This window comes from Hordeum vulgare, chromosome 4H (genome assembly GCF_904849725.1).
Source record: "Hordeum vulgare subsp. vulgare chromosome 4H, MorexV3_pseudomolecules_assembly, whole genome shotgun sequence".
Lineage (NCBI taxonomy): Eukaryota > Viridiplantae > Streptophyta > Magnoliopsida > Poales > Poaceae > Hordeum > Hordeum vulgare.
The window spans coordinates 73,412,144-73,433,706 of record NC_058521.1 but is presented as its reverse complement, the minus strand read 5'-3'; the positions used below and the strand labels follow the sequence as shown (position 1 = coordinate 73,433,706).

General features: G+C 43.4%; 1 long non-coding RNA gene across 1 annotated transcript; it reads left to right on the top strand.

Annotated features, from left to right (window-relative positions):
- The first annotated feature begins 8,389 nt into the window (after window positions 1-8,389).
- Window positions 8,390-9,872, top strand: LOC123451224. Its single transcript, XR_006632117.1, has 3 exons — window positions 8,390-8,514; window positions 8,627-8,854; window positions 9,832-9,872. It is a non-coding gene; the product is annotated as an uncharacterized LOC123451224 (long non-coding RNA).
- Window positions 9,873-21,563: the final 11,691 nt, after the last annotated feature.

Here is a 21,563-nt window from a genome sequence, read left to right as displayed (position 1 = left end):
ATCTCTTTCCATCAACAACTATCGATTAGCGTATGATTGATCCTAAGTTTTATTTTGTTTACATGATATGTGCTATTCTTGGAGTGCATTTTTTAGTTTTCTGTTTGAATATTCTCAGATCTGAAAATCTTTATTGCGAGAGAGCCCTCACATAGCTACCTAATTATTTGACTACTCATTGATCTTCACTTATATCTTTTGAGAGTAGTTTGATGTTTACTCGTGTGTTTCACTTATACCCTAAGAGTAAATTGTGAATGAATGAAATATCATAAATATGAAATTATCAATGTGCTATATTCTTAGTAGTAGTTTCACATTTGGTTTAGAAAGTAAAAACTATTGAAGTTTGACAAATAAAATGTTGGCCATACAATCAATTCATGAATGATTAGTATAAGAAAGAGAACTTTCACATACAAATATATTATCTTGGACATCATTTATGATTGTGAATGCCCATTAATTATTTTCAAAATTGACCAAATAGTTGAAGTTGGACAAGGAATACAATGTAATGGTTATGTTTGGGTATATTTTCATATAAGTTATATTATAATGGATCCTCCAACTTGTGGTGCTTGTTTAGAACCTTTTGCTAGCCAAAACTTCGTACTAAGTAGGGATACTACTTGTGCATCCAAATCCTTGAGCCAAGTTTCTTCCACGAGAGTCCACCATACCCACCTTTATATGGTATTTCACTGCCATTCCAAGTAAATTTGCATGTTCCACCTCTAAACATTCAAATAAACATCCATTTTGTGTGCTTGTACCGCTCATGGAGTGGCGGGGCGGTCATTATCTTCTATGCTTAGCGAGTTATTCTCAACATAAGTGTTTATTCACTTCTCATTCCACGAGAGAGGCTCGTAAAATGGATATGCAGTCCTGCATAGTACAAAAATAAATAAACAAGAACTCCCCCTAGAAAGTTGATTGTTTGGAGGGCATCCTTGCATATGGCTAGCCATGGAAAGTGTATGAATGGTTGAGGTGGATTAAAATTTCATTTTTGTTTGGGAACCGCCAATAATGTGATTAGCATGGAAGATATTGAAAACTCTGTTGTGACATTGAAATGGAAGGCACACCACCCAAAATTACATATTCATCTCTATTTTAAAACAATGAGCTCTCGCACCTCTGCAAATTCTTGCTTCCCTCCACGCACGGACAATCATGTTACTTACGTGTCATGTAGAGTCAACTTATTATTCCAACCTCAATCTATTAGTTGGAAAGCACCATGTGATGGGGAAAGATCCAAACATATATATCTAGTCAAATATATTTGATCATGATTCATTATTGTTGACAATTATCTTCATGATAAGTACGTTGGGAGATGAAACAATAAGCCCCTAACATTCTTTGTGTTCGATGGATGTTGTTTGTTCTAAAAATATGCTTTGAGTATTAGCAATTATAGAAGACTATATGATAATTGAGTATGTGGATATCTTACTTAGACTTGATGATGCATTGAAAAAAAATTGTGACTAAGAACATATGTTGTTAAGTTTCAAGAAAATGCATCATTTGAACCATGACATGTGAATTGATTGCTACTCTATCATGATGATTTTTCTGAAAAAGTTACTGGTTATGATGCTAGAAAAAGTGATTGGAATTATCTTTTATCAAACTTATATAATATGCTAGCATTCATACTTCATAATTTATTTCTTTTATCATTTACCTATTGGACGACGAGTAGGAATTAAGCTTGGGGATGCTGATATGTCTCCAACGTATCGATAACTTGTGAAGTAATTAATGCCATATTCACCAGTATTTTCAATATTTTTATATGGCTTTGATGCACTTTTTTGTGATTTATTTAGAACTAACCCACACTGACGATGTTTTCAGCAGAATAACCGTGATGTTGTTTTTTGTGCAGAAATTGAATGTTCTCGGAATCGCCCAAAACTTTTTAACGATATTTTGTGGAACATATAAGCAATATTGGATGGATCCACCTGTGGGCCACAAGCCAACAGGGCGCGGCCACCCCCCTTGGTCGCGCCTTGATGGCTTGTGAGGCCAACGTGGCTCTGTTTAGAGTGATTCCAAAGCCAATAAATCCTATATACATAGAAACGCTCAGAAATAAACAGAGAACTTCCGTTCGGCCTTGGCAACTCTCTGTATTGACGAAAAACCCATTTGGAGCCTTTTGAGTACCCTGCCAAAGGGGGGAAATCATCTTCGGTGACCATCTCATCATCCCGGCGAGGCCATGACGAGGAGGTAGTAGTTCACCCTCGGGGCTGAGGGTATGTACGAGTAGCTATGTCTTCAATCTCTCTCTCTCTCTCTCTCTCTCTCTCTCTCTCTCTCTCTCTTTCTCTCTCTCTCTCTCTCTCTCTCTCTCTCTCTCTCTCTCTCTCTCTCTCTCTCTCTCTCTCTCTCTCTCTCTTTCTCGTGTTTTTGAGATGTCACAATCTTGAGGTATCGTGGGTTTTGTTAATATAGTCGAATCATATGGTGTTCTTCCCTTGCTATCTTGTTGTGATGAATTGAATCTTTCCTTTTGAGATCTCCTTATGTTGGATTGAATATTGGATTTCAGAACACTTCATGTATGTCTTGCATGTGGATACCCGTGGTCACAACGGGGTATTCTATTGATTCACTTGATATGTGTTATGGCATCAACTTGCGGATTCTGGTGACCTTCGGGATATATGCATAAGGGTTGATTGCATGTTTTCACACTACATTCTCCGATAGAAAATCTTGGGGTAGTTTTTGAAGTTCTTTGTGTTGGATTGAATATGATGAATCTGAAATTGTTCTATGCATGTCGTATAATTAGCCCACAAGGTGACATTTGAGTGTCTAGGTGACATTAGGGTTGATTGATATGTATCATGGGTGTTATTCCAGTATGAACTCTAGGGTTGTTTGTGAATCTTATAGGAATATCTCAAAAGATTGATGAGAAAGAATAACTTTGAGGTAGTTCTACTACCTACAACAATTTCATCTTATCTTCTCCACTACTTATGAACATTGGAGTGATTCTTTGTTGCATGTTCACGGATGATCATATGATTCTACTATGTTCGCATTGTTGACAGATTGCACTACTGAAAGTATGAACCCTATGCCTTATTTCTAAGCATTAATATACTGTTTATCTCGTTGTTTTCCACTTGCTACCTTGTTGTTTTTATATTTTCACATTGCAAAAACCTATATCTACTATCCCTACTTGAAAGGATAGATATGGTTGACTAGAGGGAGGGTGAATAGGCAACTACCACTTTTTAACTATCCTTAACAAGTTAGGGTTAGCAACATAAAGGTTCTCTAAAAAGACAACTAGGTGATCAACCTATATGATGCTACCAACTATAATGGCTAAGGCAAGTAAGAAATAGTCTACAACAATAAATAGACAATGTGAAGATTAGAGATAACCACAAGTGGAACCGATGAAGACAAGGATGTGTTACCGAAGTTCCTTCCCTTTGACAAGAAGTACGTCTCTGTTGGAGCGGTGTGGAGGCACAATGCTCCCGAATAAGCCACTAGGGCCACCGTATTCTCCTCACGCCCTCACACAATGCAAGGTGTCTTGATTCCACTATGGGTGCTCTTGAAGGTGGCGACCGAACCTTTACAAACAAGGTTGGGGCTAACTCCACACAAAGCTTGGAGGCTCCCAACAAGACCACGGAGCTTCACCACAATGGAATGTGGCTCCGAGGTGACCTCAACCGTCTAGGGTGCTCAAACACCCAAGAGTAACAAGATCCGCAAGGGATTAGTGGGGGGAATCAAATTTCTCTTGGTGGAAGTGTAGATCTAGGCCTTCTCCACCAATCCCTAGAAAATCAACAAGTTTGATTGGCTAGGGAGAGAGATCGGGCACTTATGAGCTTAGGGAGCAACAATTGAGTCTTGGAGGGTCAAAGGTAGGGTTCTTGAAGTGGAAGAACCCTTTATATAGTGAGGGAACAATTCCAACCGTTATCCTCACTTTCAGCACGAGCAGGGCGGTACTACCGCTGGCAGTAGTGGTACTACCACTAGCCCTCCAGCGGTATTACTGCCAGCTCCAGCTGTACTACCGCCAGTACCGCTGGAGCCGAGCGGTACTATTGCTAGGACCTAGCGGTACTACCGCTGGGCCCATGGTAGCGCAAGAACTACTACTGGGTCTACCACCGCCAAGAAAGTATTTGCAAAAAGTCTGATGCAGTACACATGCAAGGATGGCAGTACTACAATCTTGGAGCGGTACTACCGCTGGCCAGGGGCGGTACTACCGCCAGGCTGGGGCGATACTACCGCCAGCCCAGCGGTACTGCCGCCAGCTCCAGTGGTACTACCGCTGGGACCGAGCGGTACTACCGCTCACCTCCAGCGGTACTAGAGCCAGAGATCTTTTTGCAAAGAGAGAGAGAAAGATCAAGGAGGAAATGGGCTCCATAGTTGCAAGGGAAAAGAGGTGGATATAAAATGTGTGCGTGCGAGATTGATTCCACCCAAACCTTTCCGACATGGATCCCCTCTTAATAGTACACCGTTCCTACGACTCAAAACCACCAAAGAAAATCGTAGAAGACACAGTGCTTCAATTTCCCGGAGAGGTGCCGAATCGATTTGTACCTTTGTCATGTATTATCTGAAATGCTCAATGCAAACTATTAGTTCACTGAGGTACTGTCATCAATCACCAAAATCACTTAGGCATAAATATGCCCTAACAATCTCCCCCTTTTTGGTGAATTGATGACAATACCGGATTTGCACAAAAGAAAGAATACTGAATATAACAGCAAACCCAAAGTTTATGATCTAGGGACTGGCTCCCCCTGGATAAGTGCATGATTTTAGGATAGTGCAATGAAACATAGTGCACTTAGTCCAAGGATAGAACTCCCCCTAGAAAACATAAGTTGATACTCCTTGCAATGACCCGATACAATAATCAGTGAAGAAGCAAGGTATATCATGTGAGTATGAAGATAGGGGCACAAGATAATTAACTCACAGGCTATCATATGGGGAGATAAGAAGATAATAATAAGGATAATTTAGGAATAGCATATGTCTCACACCATATGATTAAACTAGTCTCACAACCATGATAAGTAATCCAACACGATAAAACCAACCAAGTTCAACACAGAAAGACTCAGAAAGCAAAGCAACGATAAAGATAAAGCAAAGCAAATCCCTACACTCTCTCCCCCTTTGGCATCAAGACACCAAAAGGGGACAGAGAGGACACCTAGGACACACGTGGTCACTCAAGCAGCCGCATCAGACTCGTCAGTAGCATCGACATCCTCCTCATCCTCCTCCTCCTCGTTCTCATCAGAAACCTCCTCCTCAACATCGGACCCATCCCACTAGTAGCCTTGAGCCTTCATCCAGTCAGTCTCTAGAGTGATCATGTCCTCAGAGCCGCTCGAGATTTCCACATCAAGGGTCCTCAAGACACACTTGTGCCTCTGACGGTTCTCCTTCTGGGCCACATGGGACTGATATTGTCCCTTGGCCTGCATGCAGAAAAGAGTCTTCATCTGATCTTTCAGCTTCACAGCCCAAGATGGCATAGCATAGGAGCGGGTATGCGACGCAGGGCCTTCTTCAGCAGCAGCAATCTCTGTGTCAGTCTCCATGGGCTGAGAAGATGTAGAGGTGTTGGCCCATTTCTCCTTCTGACGCAGCTTGATAAGATCATGAGTGATATAGTAAGCTTCAACAGGGAGGGGTACATCTGGATAGGTTTCTGCCCACTTCTGCTGAATAAAGGAGAACAGGTAAGGCCCATAGATGGGAACCCTACGGTGCAGGATGCAGTTCTTGAGCTCATTGAACATCACATCAGATATGTCGAGATGCCCGGTGTCCTTTGTCCTTGCCTCCTCACACATCAGAAGCAAATCCACCAGATAGGAGTGAACCTCGTCCTTGTTGCCAATACGAGGAAACAACGTGTTGCGGAAGATCCGGTGCATAATATCCAGGTGCGGGGGAAGCACATTCTTCCTCACATAGAGATGTTGCAGCTTGTTCTTGGTGGTGGGGCCAGGTTGGTTATGAGGACGCAAACCAACAACAATCTGCGACCCCTTGTCTTCTACCTTCAGGAGCCGCATGAACTCAACCCATGTGCCAGTCAATTTCTGACCACGCGTCAGCCGAGTCATAGTGCAATCTTCATCGGAGTGGAAATGAACAGTAACATAGAACTGGGCCACAAGCTCTGGATCAAAGTCATTGTGGAAGGTGATGATGTCCTTAATGCCAAGTTGCTAAATCAATTTGAGGGCCTCACCAAAGTACTCAGGGTTCCGCTGAAAGTGAGGGAGGTCAATCCACTGCACTAGGACATAAGCCTTCTTGAAGTCCAGAATCACGTCCTGATAAATCATTGCATGTTGCCTTGACCAAAACAAATCACAGTTCTTGAGGTGAGCTCTTTCATTGACATAAGGGTCACGGCCGCAGAGTGCGATGAACTCTTTGGGAGGCATAGTGCGGAGGTTGAGGTTGGCCTCCTTGGACTTTGAGGCAGTCTTCTTGAATGGGCGCTTTGGGTTGAGATTGGAAGTTGCGGAACCTTTTGGAGCTTCGGTACTGCGGTACCGCTTGGACGTTGTCTCACGCACAGGGTTCGAGCGACGAGAACCACCTGTGACACACAAGACACACACACAAAAAGAGGGACGAAAGGAGTCAAGGCAACATTCACATCAAAAAGGAAACACAAGTTGCCACAAAAATGCAAAACAAAATGCTGGGGGGAGCGGTAGTACCGCTCGCCCTGGCGGTAGTACCGCTGGGGTCATAGTGGTAGTATCGCTAGGCCAACGGTAGTACTGCTGCCCCCTGAGCGGTAGTACCGCCAGGCCAGCGGTAGTACCGCTACCCCCACAGAGGTAGTACCGCTCGGGGGTGAACTTTCAGATCTAGACAGAGATAAAATCAGGAAAATAATTAGATTTATTTAGGGATCCACATCTAGCATATAACCTTTTGAAAAAAGTGACAGAATTCTTAAAACATGTGGAACTCTAGGATATTTAGATGGAGACAAATCTAGTCAATTGGATCCACATCTAAACCAAATCCAAAAGGCTTGTGACAAGAACTATAAGATTCAAACATGAAGAATACTAGGGCATGTTAGATGAATGCAAAGAAGAACATTAGCCCTATAATCTCCGAAGATTTCTCCTCCGTTCCCTCCAAAAACTAAGCATATAACATATCCATCGATCTAGTACATCAAGCTCCTAACCCTAGAAACAAAAACACCAACCAAGATAGGAAGGAGAGGAGATGTACCAGAATCCATTGCACGTGAAGGAGGAAGGAGAAGGGGAGCAACCCCTCCAACCGGAAGGAGAGGGGAGGCTCCGCGGAGGGAGATCCAATCGGGGGGATTTCGGAGAGGAGGGAGAGAGCACCACGAAGAAGAAGAACCACGGGCAAGAAAACGGCCCCCTCCCTTTATATACCCCTTAGGTCTCGGGCGGGGCGGTAGTACCACTGGGATCACAGCGGTAGTACCGCTGGGGTCATAACGGTAGTACCGCTCCCCTGGCGGTAGTACCGCTCCCCTGGCGGTAGTACCGCTGGGATCATAGCGGTAGTACCGCTCCCCCTGGCAGTAGTACCGCTCCCCCTTGAAACAGCCCTAATTGCCCTAGGATCGGTTGGTCATTGCGGTAGTACCGCTCCCCCTATCTGTAGTACCGCTGGGGTCATAGCAGTAGTACCGCTCCCTTGGCGGTAGTACCGCTCCAGAAAAACACATGTAGCCATAGAATGATAAGAAAAATGATGTGGGCAACGACTAGTCAGTGTAGAGGAAGAGGACACATACGAAGAAAATGCTGACTAGTCATTTTGTAACGTTCCTTCAACGAGAGAGAAAGGTGGGCAGTGGCCGGAGCCACCTATCACTACTAGAAAAAATGTTATAGCTAATATGGACATTAATGGCGCACCATGTATGTGGTGCGCCACTGCTATATAGCAGTGGCACACCAGATATAGGTGCGCCATTAATGGTCATATTACTAACGGCGCACCTAGTGTGTGATGCGTCATTACTAGTTTTGTCCTGGCCCCACACCCTTCCCAGACTTAGCAGTGGTGCACCAGGGGAAAGTGCGACATTACTAGTTTTAACTAGTAATGGTGCACCACACCTACGGTGCGCCACTACTAACAATTACTTTCAAAAATAGTAATGGCGCACCACACACGAGGTGCGCCATCAGTAACCCTAGTTACCAATGGCGCATTCTTAGGAGGTGCGCCATTGATAACCACACACTAGGTGCACAATGGTTTTATCACTCCATTTGCATTTTCCTTTTCTTTTCTCCAAGCCAGGGGAAAAAACCTCTCTCCCCTCCCCTCCTCTCCTCTCCTCTGCGCCCTCCCAAAAGCCGCCCCCTGCCCAAAGAAAGAGCCACACACGCGCAGGCACAACCAACCCGCCGCCGCCTCCTCCTCCTCCTCCGATCCCCCAAGGTAAGCCCCCCTCACCCCCATCTGCCCGATCCCGGATCCTCTCCCGCGATCTCACCTGCCCGCATTCCCGCGATCTCACCTGCCCGCATTCCCGCGACCCCCTTCTTCCCAGGAGCCGCCGCGTCCCGAAAGGAGCAGCAGATCCATCCATGGCGGCGCTTGGGTCCAAGCTGGCGAAGCTGCAAGCCAAGGCATGCAAGGCGACGCGGTTCACGGCCACACATGGCTGCGCCTAGCACAAGACCCTCATGGAGAAGAACAAGTAGTTCGTCGTGCAGCCCCCCACCGTCAAAAAGTGTCAGGAGCTCTCCAAGCAGCTCTTCTACACCTGCATCGCCAGGTCCATTCCCCATCTCCCTCCCTCTTCATCCTTCCCTCCTGGCAGTCCTTGTTTTGGCGCCTCTGTTCGCGGATCGAATCGATTGCATGGTCCTTCTGTGCATATATGGATTGATGCAGTTACTGTTGCTATCTGTCCAACCTATTGCTTGTTCGTGATTCAAAATGTTATAATTCTTGGCGTGACTTGTCAGACAAACAATGCCCTAGGTCAGACTGTTATTTGGGGCATGTGATTTCGTAAAGATTACTAGTGTTGATAGTCTAAACATAACTTGTTTGTTAGTGTAACCTAATTTACATTCCATCTTTGTTGACTTGTGGCTGATTGATGAATGAGGTAGTAATAATACTACATTATGCAGGTGTTCATATTGGGAAAACCATGGAACAGTGTTATAAAAAATAGGGTGATACGATGATCTTATATCATCTACAAGAAATGGAACACTGATAGATAAATTACCAGTTATTCAAGAAACCTAATTTAAGTTGCCTCTTTGTTTGATTTGTTAATTCTTGACCAATAAACTAGTAATGCTAGTGCATTACTACAAGTGTTCTGATTGAAGAAACTATCAAACTGTATTTCTGAAATGTGGTGATGATCAACCGTCCAACAGTGAAATAGAAACAACGCTACAAATGCAGGCTGACAACGACCGCACATTCATGACCATCACGAAAGACGGCGGCTTCATCCACGCTCCGGTCCCTGAGTCGAGTCGAAAGTACTGATGCTATGTAGTTCTGAAATATCGATTAGCTCATGTTGTAATTAAACTTTAATGAACGTGTATGTCTCTTTAGTTTGGACAGTCGTTCAACTTATATGTAATCGATGTTATTTATTAGTAGGACCATGAATCGTGCTATTAATGTGTTGCTTTTCTCTTCCGATCCTTTTGTTGCATACTTATATGTTGCTTACATATTATCTGTGAATTGCTACTAACGTTTTGTTTGTCTAGTGCATAGGGATGCCGTCGTATGTCGTGTACAAGGGTGAGGTTCCCGGAGTCTACGACGACTGGGAGGAGTGTCGGAGACAGGTTCATCGCTTCAGTGGTAACAGTTACAAAGGGTACACCACTAAGGCGGAGGCGGAGGCGTAAGCTAGATACGCGTTCTATCTAGCGGGAGAGAGGAGGGAGCGGAGGAGGAACCGGATGAAGATCAGTTTTATCGTGATGATGCTCATCGTGACCGCAACCCTCTTCTATGTGATGGTAGTTTAGATATCGACTTGTAATGTGAATACAAACTCGCTACTTGCGGTCTCGAGACTTGTAATGTTCTAACTTTGTTCGGTATTTTGAATTCAGAGACTAATATGATGAATTGTATTTAGCGACTAATCTTCTATTGTATTCGATAAATCTGTTGTTTATATGTTGTGCTGTTTATATTCTGTGCTGTAATGTATTTTGTAACTTGTGCAAATATCAAAAAAGCAAAAAATAGATTCCTAATATTCATAGTAGTGGCGCACCATATTGCACTTTAGTGGCGCACATAAATAAACACCCGAGTGGCGCATTATCTAAAAGTGCGCCATTAGTAACTTAGAGCACAAGGTACACATGGCCGCTTGGAGTGAGAGCACTAGCGCACTTCTGGGCCTAGTAATGACGCACTTTAGCTACGCCATTAGTTTCTGGGATAGTAATGGCGCACCAGGTGGTGCGCCATTGTTATGTAGATTAACAGTGGAGCACCAGGCGTGCGCAATTACTATTTATTAGTAGTGGCGTGATAATAGTGGCGCACCTATAGTGCGCCAAGAATTATCCTTGGGTTCATGACCAACGCTCGTCTTTGAAGCACAAGTACCATTTAATAATGGTCAAAGTGAAAGACTTGATCGATTTATGCATAATGGGGGGAGGGAAAGTTCATTGAGAGAACAACACTCCCTCTATGTCCATGCCTACACCTAGAGCAAGATATAATGCAGAGTGAGGTGCAAAGTGCCTAGTTTCAATCCACATTACTTGGATCAATGATATTTAGGTCATGCCTTAACTCCCGAAACCTTGCTTCATCTAGGGGCTTAGTGAAAATATCTGCAAGTTGCTCTTCAGTGTTGATGAAGTGAACCTCAATATCACCTTGCTTGATATGTTCACGAAGGAAGTGATGGCGAATATCAATGTGCTTGGTCTTGCTATGTTGCACCGGATTGAGGGAAATCTTGATAGAACTTTGATTGTCACACAGAAGAGGCACTTTGTCACAAGTGACACCGTAATCCTTTAAAGTTTGCCTCGTCCATAGCAACTCTGCACAACAACTTGCAGCTGCCACATACTCAGCTTTGGTGGAAGATAGTGAGACACAATTCTACTTCTTTGAAGACCAACTTACCAGTGAACGACCAAGGAATTGACATCCTCCAGAAGTTGACTTCCTCTCCACACAGTCTCCCGCCCAATCTGAGTCTGAATAGCCCACTAGGTTGAAGTTTGCTCCTTTGGGATATGAGCCAAATATCGAAAGATTCGCTTAACAACCATATAATGGCTTTCTTTTGGCGCAGATTGCAACCGTGCACAAACCCCTACACTCAACATGATATCCGGTCTAGATGCACAAAGGTAAAGAAGGGATCCAATCATGGAGTGATATACCTTCTGATCCACTGCTTTACCATTGGGATCACTGTCAAGCTTGCATCTGGTTGGCATGGGAAACTTGACCGTCTTGACATCCTCTAGCTCAAACCTCTTGAGCATGTCTTGAGTGTACTTGGCTTGTTTGATGAAGGTCCCTTCTAAACCTTGTTTAATCTCGAACCCGAGGAAGAACTTCAACTCACCCACCGTTGACATCTCAAATTTCTCGGTCATTAGTGCAGCAAATTCTCCATTGGAAGATTCGTTAGGGGAACCAAAAATGATGTCATCAACATATAGTTGGCATATGAACAAATCCCATTAAGATTCGTTAGGGGGTTGTTTGACATAGACTAACTCATTTAAAGGACCATTAAGAAAAGCACTTTTTACATCCATTTGTTGTAATTTGAAATTATGATGAGAAGCAAATGCAAGCAACATGCGAATAGATTCTAGACGAGCAACAGGGGCAAAGGTTTCACCGTAGTCGATACCCTCGACTTGGGAGTAGCCTTGAGCCACCAATCTTGCCTTGTTTCGAACCACAATCCCATTGGCATCTTGCTTGTTTTTGAAGATCCATTTGGTCCCGATGACAATATGTTCCTCCTTTGGTCTTGGCACTAATTTCCAGACTTGATTCCGCTCGAAGTTGTTGAGTTCTTCATGCATGGCCATAAGCCAATCCTCATCATCGAGCGCTTCCTGTATATGTTGAGGTTCACAATACGAAACAAACGCGTGATGCTCACAATAATTCGAAATTTTTTGACGGGTGGATACTCCCCTTTTTAAACTACCAAGCACGTTCTTCATAAGATGTGACTTGACTCTCAGCTTGTTTGCAATCTTGGTTGCGCGATGCTCCAAGACTTCTGCACTTGATAACCGGGGAGCATCAACTTGATTACTTTTCTTGGCCTTGCGTTACGATCCTCCCTTGGCACCAATATCCCTCTTAGGTGTTGTAGAAGGAAATTGAGAGACGGCATCCTTATCAACTTGATTTTTGACTTGAGCAGGCTCACTGGTTTGTTCTTGATGTTGTGGTTGCTCTTGATCTTGATCTTGTGCCTCCATTTGGTCTGGATCTTGTAGTTGCACTTGATCTTGATCTTGAGAAGATTCAAAACCTTGTGTAAGCACTTGGACATCATGGGGCACATCACCATCTTTGAGCAATTGATCTTGTCCTTGAACCTATTCAGCTGGTTAAGGGTTTTCTCTTTGTTCATCGGAAGCGTGTGGGGCTTGTGAGGATGATGGCTCCACTTGAGTAGAGCATTGTCCTTATCCTTCGGCAACAAGGGGTTCCTCAATGGGGAGTATTTGACCAATCCCCATTCTTCTTATGGTTTGGAAGGAATTTCATCACCTACATCACAAAGACCACTTTGCTCCACTTGGGAGCCATTATTTTCATCAAACTCCACGTTACACGTTTCCTCAATGAGCCCGGTGGACTTGTTGAGGACACGATAAGCATGAGAGTTTGTAGCATAACCAACAAAGATGCCCTCTTGAGCTCTAGAATCAAATTTAGCTAAACGTGCACCTTTTGTGAGAATGAAACACTTACACCCGAATACCCGGAAGTACTTGAGATTGGGTTTGTTTCCGGTGAGAATCTCATATGGGGTCTTGTTCAAGCCTTTGCGGATATATAGCCGATTGGATGCATGACATGCTCTCTTGATGGCTTCGGCCCAAAAGTTATACGGAGATTTGAATTCCGCCATCATCGTTTTTGTCGCGTCCATAAACGTCCGGTTCTTCCTTTCCACCACACCATTTTGTTGAGGGGTGTATGGTGCTGAATATTGATGTTTGATTCCCTCATCACCTAGAAACTCATCCAAGGTGTAGTTCTTGAACTCGGTGCCGTTGTCACTTGTAATCATCAAAATCTTTGCTTCATGTTGTCGTTGAGCTTCATTAGCAAAGTTGATGATGGTCTGTTGAGTCTCACTCTTCCTCTTGAAGAAATATACCCAGGTGTATCTTGAGTAGTCATCAACAATCACCAAGCAGTACTTTCTGCCCCCAAGACTATCCAATGATGGAGGACCGAAGAGATCCGTATGAAGGAGCTCCAACGGCCTCTTAGTGTAAATGAGAGTCGTTGGATGATGAGCAGTTTCATGAATCTTCCCTTCAATGCATGCACTGCAAGCATGATCTTTGGCAAAACTCACATTTGTTAGTCCACGAACATGGTCCCCTTTGAGGAGACTTCGCAAAGATCTCATATTGACATGAGCTAGTCGACGATGCCAAAGCCAGCGCACATCAACTTTACCCATTAAACAAGTCACAGTCTTAGTGGGTCGCTTTGAAAAGTTCACCACATAGAGACCATTTTCGACATATCCAACATAGGCTACTTTAAGAGTCTTGCTCCACAAAAGGACCACGGTATCAAGATTAAAGAATGTGGAAAAGCCCATAATTGCAAGTTGACGAACCAAAAGTAAATTGTAAGCAAGGGACTCAACAAGCATGACCTTCTCAATAGATAACTCTTGAGAGATGACCACCTTACCAAATTCCAATACCTTTGACGTTGATGCATCGGCGAATTAGACATGGGTAGGCATAGATGGGGAAGGATGCACATCCACCACTAAGTCCTTGCTTCTGGTCATATGATTTGTTGCTCCACTATCAAGCAACCATGACACCCTACCAGAAGCAAACTCCTGCAATAGATCAAGGCTTGGTTTTACGTACCCATTTTTGAATGGGTCCTTTAATGTTAGAGAAAAGGGTCTTAGGAACCCAAGTATCCCATTCAATGGACTCATAGTAAGAACCAACAAATCTGGCATAAACATGCCCATCACCAGCATGACATAAAACATAAGATGGATTAAGTTTGCCGGCGGTGTTGGTAGGAATGGTTTTGCCCTTCTTGATGCTACCATTCTCCACCTTGTTCCTGTTCTCCTTCCGAGTCCCTTCACCTTCTTTGACAAAGATGTCCATGAGGGTAGGGGATCGGTTGTTCCTGTTCTCCCTTTTTCTTTTTGACTTGGATGTAAGTCCAAGTCCCTCCTTTCCTACAACACCCTTTTGATTGCTCAAGAGGTCGTTTAGATTATTCTCACCTTGGATGCATGACACAAGGCCCTTCTCAAGTTGATCCTTCAACTTGGCATTTTCCTCCACAAGATGTACATGCTCACAACAAGGGTTAGTTGTACAAGCATTGTCAATTATAAAGAAGGGAGGACAAGTAGAGATCTCCTTGGTAAGATTTGCTTGGGGTGGATCATGTGACTCTTTCAGGGAGAAATGAGCACCTTTCAATACCTTGTGAGCCTTTTCAAGTGTGTCAAACTCTGCTTTGAGTCTGTCATGGCCAACCCCAAGTGTAGCCTTTTCAGACTTAAGCACACGAGTAAGAACAATAGCATGATCTAGTTCCTTTTGCAATTTAGCACAGTCATCGTTGTGTGGATCCTCAAGAGCCAAACGAAGAGTGCGCTCCTTTTCTAGTGCAATAGATAATTCAGCAATCTCATCAGCATAGTCATGACTATGTACTTGCAGCTCGGAGATAGTCTCCTCATGAGACTCGATGAGGTCATTAGCCTCACCCAGTTGTTCCAAAAGTGCAACAAAGTGCTTCTTGGGTTCTCCTTTGATCTTACACAGAAATTTGTCAAAATCATGCTCATTAAGTTCCACAACATCACTATCATCAACACAATTCAACAATGAAGGAGCAGTAGTGATGGTGGTCTTAATGCTGGGTGTTACCTGATTGATACCTTTGGCCATGAGGCACTTGGCGATGTGGTTATCATTAGGGGCGTTGAAGAGAGACATATTGGGAGAAGGGGTGGCACTGGCTACAATCGCAGTTGCCACCATATCGTCATCGTCATCATCATCGGAGGGGTACTCTTCAAGTGCCACCATACCCTTTGGGTGGGGTTTCTTGACAAAGTTGTTCCTGTTTGGAAACAACTTGGCTTTGTCTTTGCGAATGAGCTTGCCCCCGTTGTCTTCCCTCTTCTCATAGGGACATTCTGCCACGAAGTGACTCAAATTGCCGCAGTTATAGCATGTCCTCACACGTTGCTTGGACTTGAACCCACTTGAGTTATTCTTGGAGAAGTTGGGCCTTGAGTTCCTCTTGTTGCCCCAAAATTGCCTTGACGCAAGAGCCATGTGCTCGTGATAAGCATACTTAGTGTCTTCAAGGCAACTCTCCTCTTCCTCATCCTCTTCTTCTTCTTCAGAAGCAGCCTTTGCCTTTAAAGCAAGGTTGGGTGAAGATGTCTTTGACCGAACGCGAGCAAGTGCATTATCAGCTGTCTTGTTCATGATTGACATTGCAATGAATTCATCCAACACCTCACTGGAGGACAAGGAGTGGAAATCTGGTCGTTGGCGAATGATGGATGACATGGCTTTGCTAAATGGCATGATGGCCTTGAGAAACTTGCGCTTGATCCATATGCCATCCACATCCTTGCTCCCATGATCTTTGAGAGCAACAGCAATAGCAGTCCCACTTTGATAGAGATCACGAGGGTCCTCATCTTCCTTCATCACAAACTCATCGACCTCATCAAGCACCACTTCATAGTTGGACCGTTGAATATTTGAGCTTCCCTTGTACAACACCATAATGTCCTCCCAACATTCCTTAGCCTGAGTGAAGGGGCGCAAGTGTGGAAGATCTTCAGGAGGCACTGCAGACTTGAGAATTAACAATGCGGAGTGATTATATCGATTGTCCGCTTCTTCTCTTGGAGTGAGGTTGCTTGGATCATGTATATAGTAGCCTTGCTCAATGATTCTCCATAAATTTTTTGAGCTGTGATTCAAATGAGACTTAATGGAAAATACCCAGTTAGCAAAATCACCCTTAACAAGCTTAGGAGGAGGACCTACAGGATTAATACGCGGAGTAGGAACCGATCCTCCATAGACCATGGGAGGTGGAACTGATGTATAGGTTCCAGTCCCATTAATATTGTGAGGGGAAGAAGGTTGCATACCTTTAGCTGCTTCCTTGGAGGAATTGGCCTCCGAATCCGTGTTGACGGGTTTAGCCACCAACGCCGGTTCGGGAGAACTTTATTAATTCTTTAAGCATGGTCTTGACTTCGTTCATCAAGGACATCTTGAGATTGGCCATAGCTGCATTCAAGTCGTCCCTGGTGATCTAAGTCAAGGCCATGGCCTTGGGTTGCCCATGGGGTCCTCCCCCATCCTCATCCATACTCTTCGGGCGGTGAAACCCTTAATAAAGAGACGTGGCTCTGATACCAATTGAAAGGATCGATATGGTTGATTAGAGGGGGGTGAATAGGCAACTACCACTTTTTAACTATTCTTAACAAGTTAGGGTTAGCAACATAAAGGTTCTCTAAAAATAAAACTAGGTGATCAACCTATATGATGCTACCAATTATAGTCGCTAAGGCAAGTAAGAAATAGTCTACAACAATAACATACACAATGCAAAGATTAGAGATAACCACAAGTGGAACCGATGAAGACGAGGATGTGTTACCGAAGTTCCTTCCCTTTGACAGGAAGTACGTCTCCGTTGGAGCGGTGTGGAGGCAGAATGCTCCCCAATAAGCCACTAGGGCCACCGTATTCTCCTCACGCCCTCACACAATGCAAGGTGCCATGATTCCACTATGGGTGCTCTTGAAGGCTGCTACTTCTTGAGCTTGCGTTGGTTTTTCCCTTTAAGAGGAAAGGGTGATGCAAAGTAGAAATAAGTATTTCCCTCAGTTTGAGAACCAAGGTATCAATCCAGTAGGAGTATCAAGATGAGGCACCAATGAACCTGCGCAAAGACAAACAAACTTGCACCCAACGCGATAAAGGGGTTGTCAATCCCTTCACAATTACTTGCAAGGTGAGATCTGATAGTGATCAAAGGTAAATTGATAAAAGTGCAGCAAGGTATTTTTGGTATTTTCGTATGTAGATCTGAATATATGATGTGTAAAATAGACCCGGGGGCCATAGTGTTCACTAGAGGCTTCTCTCGTGATAGCAAGTATTACGGTGGGTGAACGAATTATTCTCGCGCAATTGATAGAATCGCGCAAGGTCATAACGATATCTAAGGCAATGATCATACATATAGGCATCACGTCCGAGACAAGTAGACTGATACTTTCTGCATCTACTACTATTACTCCACACATCGACCGCTATCCATCATGCATCTAGTGTATTAAGTTCATAATAAACAGAGTAATGCCTTAAGCAAGATGACATGATGTATAGGGATAAATTCATGCAATATGATATAAACCCCATCTTTTTACGCTTGATGGCAACAACACGATGTGTGCCTCGCTACTCCTTCTGTCACTAGGTGAGGACACCGCACGGTATGAACCCAAAACCAAGCACTTCTCCCATTGCAAGAATTATAGATCAAGTTGGCCAAACGAAACCCATAACTCGAAGAGAATTACAAGGATACGAAATAATGCATATAAGAAATTAGAGGAGATTCAAATAATATTCATAGATAATCTGATAATAAATCCACAATTCATTGGATCTCGACAAACACACCGCAAAAGAAAGTTACATCGGATAGATCTCCATGAAGATCATGGAGAACTTTGTATTGAAGATCCAAGAGAGAGAATAAGCCATCTAGCTACTAGCTATGGACCCAAAGGTCTGTGGTAAATTACTCACGCATCATCGGAGAGGCAATGGTGTTGATGAAGAAGCCCTCCATGTCCGAATCCCCCTCCGGCAGGGCACCAGAACGGTCCCCAGATGGGATCTCACGGAGATAGAAGCTTGCGGCAGTGGAAAAGTACTTTCGTGGCTCTCTCTGGAGGTTTCGGGAATTTTGGGAATTTATAGGCGAAAGAGTTAGGGCAGAGGAGGAAAGGGGGGCCCACGAGCCTGCTAGGCGCCCCCCTAGGGTGCGCCTAGGGGGCTCGTGACCTCCCACGAGACCTCCTGCCTTTGTTCTCAACTCTTCTGGATATCTTCTGTTATGGAAAAAAAATCATCCCGAAGGTTTTATTCTGTTTGGACTCCGTTTAATATTCTTTTCTGAAAAGGTCAAAAACACCGAGAAAACAGAAACTGGCACTAGGCACTGAGTTAATAGTTTAGTCCCAAAAGTGATATAAAATGGCATATAAATGGATATAAGACATCCCAAGTTGATAATATAATAGCATGGAACAATCAAAAATTATAAATACGTTGGAGACGTATCAAAGGCGGCGATCGAACCTTTACAAACAAGGTTGGGGCTAACTCCGCACAAAGCTTGGAGGCTCCCAACAAGACCACAGAGCTTCACCACAATGGAATGTGGCTCCGATGTGACCTCAATCGTCTACGGTGCTCAAACACCCAAGAGTAACAAGATCCGTAAGTGATTAGTGGGGGGAATCAAATTTCTCTTGGTGGAAGTGTAGATCTAGGCCTTCTCCACCAATCCCTAGAAAATCAACAAGTTTGATTGGCTATGGAGAGAGATCGGGCACTTATGAGCTTAGGGAGCAACAATGGAGTCTTGGAGGGTAAAAGGTAGGGTTCTTGAAGTGGAAGAACCCTTTATATAGTGAGGAAACAATTCCAACTCTTATCCTCACTTTCAGCACGAGCAGGGCGGTACTACCGCCAGCTCCAACGGTACTACCGCTGGGACCGAGCGGTACTACCGCTGGGACCATGGTAGCGCAATAACTACTACCGGGTCTACCACCGCCAAGAAAGTCTTCGCAAAAAGTCCGACGCAGTACAACCGCAAGGATGGCGGTACTACAATCTTGGAGCGGTACTACCGCTCGCCAGGGGCGGTACTATCACGAGCCAGCAGTACTACCGCCAGCTCCAGCGGTACTACCGCTCGGACCGAGCGATACTACTGCTCACCTCGAGCAGTACTACCGCCAGAGATCTTTTTGCAAAGAGAGAGAGAAAGATCAAGGAGGAAATGGGCTCCGTAGTTGCAAGGGAAAAGAGGTGGAGATAAAATGTGTGCGTGCGATATTGATTCCACCCAAACCTTTCCAACACGGATCCCCTCTTAATAGTACGACGTTCCTATGACTCAAAACCACCATAGAAAATCATAGAAGACACCGTGCTTCAATTCCCCGGAGATGTGCCGAATCGTCTTGTGCCTTTGTCATGTATAATCTGAAATGCTCAATGCACACTATTAGTTCACTGAGGTACTGGCATCAATCACCAAAATCACTTAGGCATAAATATGCCCTAACAATACTACACTTGTATCACCATCTCTTCGTTGAACTAGTGCACCTATACAATTTTACCATTTTATTGGGTGTGTTGGGGACGTAAGAGATTTCTTTTATTTGATTGTGGGGTTGTTTTAGAGAGACCATCTACATCCTACACCTTCCACAGATTGATAAACCTTAGATCATCCACTTCAGGGAAATTTGTTGCTATCCTACAAAACTCTACACTTGGAGGCCCAACAACATCTACAAGAATAAAGTTGCATGGTAGACATCACGACAATTGGCCTTTGTTTGGTACTGTAAACCTGAAAAGCCAAAAACATGCAGAAAACAACAACTGACACTAGGCACTCGGTTAATAGGTTAGTGCTAAAAAATAATATGAATTGGTAAATAAATGCCCCAAAAGTATCCTAGAATGATAATATTATAGCATGGAACAATCAAAAATTATACATATGTTGGAGACGTATCAGGAGGTGATGTCCATATGTAATTATTATTGCCATGAATAAATATCGCATAACTATGCGCTTTTCTACCAATTTCCCAACAATAATTTGTTTACCCATCGTGTGCCTTCTACGAGAGAGAAGCCTCTAGCAAAACTATAGTCCCCGGGTCTATTCACAAATATATCTACAAGAACTCTAAATATTTTAATATTTGTATTTACTTTTTGTATTTAATATATTTCAATTATCTATCTATCACTACTTACCACTTGCAAGTAACGAGTTCAAGGGGATTGACAACCCTCTTGCCCACGTTGGGTGCAAGTGTGTGTTCTTTTGTGTGTACCCGCTGAAGACGGGAAACTGCATGGTCCTCCTATTAGTTTGATAACCTTAGTTCTTACTAAGGGAAATACTTATCTATACCACGCTCCATCATCCCATCCTTTTTGTGGAAATACCCAACGCACACCACAAGTATCAGGAAGGATTTCTCGCATCGTTGTCGGGGAGTATCACCAATTTCCTATCAAGTACCTACTCACAAATTATCATTCACGTGTTCAACTTTTTATTTGCTGTTATATTTTGCTTTCTATAAAATCGAAATTACAAAACTATTTATCTTTGCAAGTTTAATTGTTTGATTGCTAATCGTTCTAGTTTGCTTGCTTCGTTTCCTTAAAGTTGCTATCATGTCTGAATTTGAGAAAGTCATTGTTGAAAGTGCTAGTAAAGATAGTTCTAGTGACTTGGATGAGGAAAGACCAAATTTATTGATTTGACTGATGATCCTCCTAAAAGTCAAGTTCCTCATAATAATACTCACACGGTTTGAAAATCCAAAATCTATCATGTCGGTAGTGGGAACATTAATGGAAAGCATGTTATTCAAGAATTGTTTGAGTACTCGGTAACTTCCCTCTCTTATTAAAGGATCCATGCTTGATGAAACAAATTGTTATGTGGATTCCATTACCATGCTTATATTGAAATTAGAAAGAAAGTTTGTGCAACTTCATTATATGCTTTAAAAGATATTTTCGGGACTTCCAAGCATACATGATCCAGAGATTAAGAAAATTGCTATTAATATGTTTATGCATGAATTTGATTCTATAGTGCGGGAAGCACAAGATATTTTGTTTGCCTTCTATGGAATAAAATCCAAACATCCTCCCAGAGAAGTAATCCTTCATAATAAAGATGTTATGTGTAGGTTGTAATCCAACGACTATCAAGGTCTTAGTGAGAATATGAGGAGGAAGATTCCCCCCCAAGAATTAATGCAAGCATTATTCCTTAGTACTTTTCACAAATTTGAATGGATTTCTAAAGGAATTAATGAAGGTTTTAGTGAGTATTGGCATGAAGATACTATTAGGGAACCCATTGACACGTCTCCA